General features: G+C 50.9%; 1 long non-coding RNA gene across 1 annotated transcript; it reads left to right on the top strand.

Moving 5' to 3' along the window:
* The first annotated feature begins 928 nt into the window (after positions 1 to 928).
* LOC138113744 (uncharacterized) lies at positions 929 to 1,405 on the top strand. Its single transcript, XR_011152315.1, has 3 exons — positions 929 to 1,082; positions 1,164 to 1,248; positions 1,330 to 1,405. It is a non-coding gene; the product is annotated as an uncharacterized lncRNA (long non-coding RNA).
* The last annotated feature ends 1,769 nt before the right edge of the window (positions 1,406 to 3,174 follow it).

Genomic DNA, 3,174 nt, shown 5'->3' with positions numbered 1-3,174 from the left:
AACAGCCTGGCAATGGCAGCAGCTTCTGGGACAGAGAGAGGTGGCCTTCTTTTGCGCCCCAGGAAGATTCACATTCCCAGACGTCTGAGAGATAAGTTGAGGGGCTGCGACCCACGGAGGGAATGAAAGCGGGGCGTTGGGTCAGGGCTCTCTGGGAGGGAGTTTTGAGTCATCTTTGGAGATGGGGATACCCAAGAAGGGGTGCCTTAGCCCACCTAATGGAAAAGTCTCACACTTGATCGCAATGTTGAGGTGCGCAGGGCAGAGCAACCTGAGTGCATGATGTGTCACTTGTCTATTGTGCATGCTGTGTCTTTTGGGCATCTTGTCACAGGTCTTTTGCCTCAGCCCTTTAATGTGCTTGCAGTCATGCTTTCTGCTGAGAGTTCTCTCTCCTCGTTGCATCCCCTTGTTTGTCATCTCCTGTGTCACGGGTGCCTGCATGGGTTTGGCCCAGAGCTGCTCTGCCCTGCTGCATACCCTGGCATATAGGTGTAATAGAACAAGGCCCAAGGCCTTTAAATCTGTAATGTAGGGTGTATTTTTGCCTCTAGATAATATGCCTAGATTGTCACAAGATGGCTGGAGCTGTGAAGTTCTCATGCAGCGCTTTGACTTTTGTCATCACTTTCTTGCAGATGCAGGCAGATTAAATCCGTGGCAGAGCGCCCCATACCAGGTGAGGGGGTTCCTGCATTAAGGTCCGTCACCTTTTGTGTTTGCAGAGCAAGTGTAAATGGTTTCTGTGTTACAGCATTGTTCTTTGTCTTTGTTCTTAGGAGGTAAAGCCAGATGTCAGCAGTCAAGGTCAAGTGAACGAGGTAAGAAGTCACTGGTGGAAAGAACCACTTGTTATGCCTTGGGTGCCAAGTTCTGGTACAGCTCTAAGCATCCATTGTCATTTGTGTGTTTTAGATGTTCTGCTTGTATTACATCAAAACCTCTCGCTGACCGGCCGACAGACCCAGCTTGCTGCCCTGGTGAGCCCTCCAGAAGCATTACGGGACTCCGCAACGAAGCCTTTACCTTCTCCATGTGAAGGCACCGTCTGGGAAGCCTTCGGCAGCGGCCAAGTAGTTGCAGTGAGTTGTGGAGGGAGGGAGGATTGAGGGCCCCCTCAAGTTTCGGCAGTGTTGCATCACCTTGTCTCCTCTTAACCCCAGTATACCCTGTGACAATGGCGATGGCATTGGCCTCGGAGCTTGGCCAAAGCGTGCAGCCCGAGGACCCCAGCCTTTTTAAGAGATGGTGAGTGGCAGAATTGACAGGTTTTGGCTGAGGTGCCGCTAAGTTCATGCACTGATGTCTGTTTCGTTTTGTTTATTGTAGTTTGCCAAGAGATAACCAGCCCGATGAAGGCATGAGCTTCCTGCATGGTGAGGTGGCCTTCTTTTGCACCCGAGGCAGATTGACATCCTCAGACATCCAAGAGATAAGTCGAGACCTGTGTCCCACAGAGGGAGTGAAAGCTGGGTGTTGAGTTGGGACTCACCGGGAGATATTTTTGAGTCAGATTTGGAGGTGGGGATACCCAAGAAGGGACCCCTTAGGCCCCAGAAAGCTTAAGTCTTGCTTTTGACTACAGTGCCGAGGTGCGCAGGGCAGAGCAGGCCTGGTACACGTCACACGTCTATTGTGCGTTCTCTGTCTTTTGTGCCTCTTGTGTCACAGGTCTTTTGCCTTAGCCCTTTGAGATGCTTATTGCAAATGCTGGGCATTATTCTTAGCATCTCTGTTCTTGGTGTTCCTCAGTGCGTTGCCGATACCATTGATCCTTTGACTCGTGAGCTTGGAGGTGCATCAAAACCACGTCTCTCTTCAGTGTCGTTGAGTCGGGTGTCTTTTCAGGTCTTGTTCTGAGCTGCATCGACAGCTGTGCACTGCAATGATCCATTATAGAGGATGAGGACTTTTAAGAATGTGAAGCTAGCTAGAGGATTCCACCCGTCAAATTCTTGGGCATCCATCTTTGCGGTTCTTGGAATAAGCCCTTCTGTTATCATCCTCTTCTGCCAGGGTTCTTGCAGCCTCGTTGGCTCACCGTCGGTCTCGCCGCGGTCATCTAATTTCTCATTTGCTCGGTCCTTGTGATTGTCTAGCCCAGAGTTCTCTCTCCTTGTTGTGTCCCCTTGTTTGTCATCTTCTGTGTCACGGGTGCCTGAGTGGGTTTGGCCCAGAGCTGCTCTGCCCTGCAGCATACTGTGGAGTATGGGTGTAATAGGACAAGGCCTGGGGATGTGGAATTTGTGGTGTAGGTTGTAGCTTGGCCTCAAGATGGTATTCCTAGACTCATACAGGATGGCTGGAGCTGTGAAGTTCTCATGCAGCTCTTTGACTTTTGTCTTCGCTTTCTTGCAGATGCAGACGGATTAAATCCATGGCAGAGCGCCCCATACTGGGTGAGGGGGTTCCCGCAGGAAGGTCGGTCACTGTTTGTCTTTGCAGGGCAAGCATAAATGGTGGCTGTGTTACAGCATTATTCTTTCTTTGTTCTTAGGCGGTGAAGCTAGATCTCAGCAGTCAAGGTCAAGTGAACGAGGTAAGAAGTCACTGGTGGAAAGAACCACTTGTTATTTCTTGGGTGCCAAGTTCTGGTACAGCTCTAAGCATCCATTGTCATTTGTGTGTTTCAGGCGGTCCCCTTGTATTACACTGAAACCCCTCACCGACTGGCTGAGGGACCTGGCTTGCTGCTCTCATGAGTCCTCTGCAAGTATCATGGGACTCTGCGATGAAGCCTTTACATTTTCCATGTGAAGGTACCGTCTTGGTAGCCTTCAGCAATGGCCGATGAGTTGCAGCATGTCAGGGAGGGAGGAGGAACGAGGGTCCACTCAAGTTTCAGCAATGCTGTATACCTCGTCTCCACTCAACCCCGGTATACACTGCCATGATGGCGTCGGCCTTGGGGCGCGGCCTGAGCGTGCGGCCTGAGGACCCGGGCTCTCTTAGTAGACAGTGAGTAGTGGAATTGTTGGGTTTTGGCTGACATGCCACGTAGCTCATATACTGATGTTTGGTTGTCTTTATTGTAGCTGACTGAGAGAAAGCAGCCTGGCAATGGCAGCAGCTTCTGGGACAGCGAGAGGCGGCCTTTTTTGCGCCCCAGAAAGATTCACATCCCCAGACGTCTGAGAGATAAGTTGAGGGATATGACCCACGGAGGGAATGAAA

This window comes from Aphelocoma coerulescens, chromosome 8, assembly GCF_041296385.1.
Source record: "Aphelocoma coerulescens isolate FSJ_1873_10779 chromosome 8, UR_Acoe_1.0, whole genome shotgun sequence".
NCBI lineage: Eukaryota > Metazoa > Chordata > Aves > Passeriformes > Corvidae > Aphelocoma > Aphelocoma coerulescens.
Note: the sequence above shows the minus strand (reverse complement) of the source record. Positions and strands in the feature narration are given on the sequence as shown.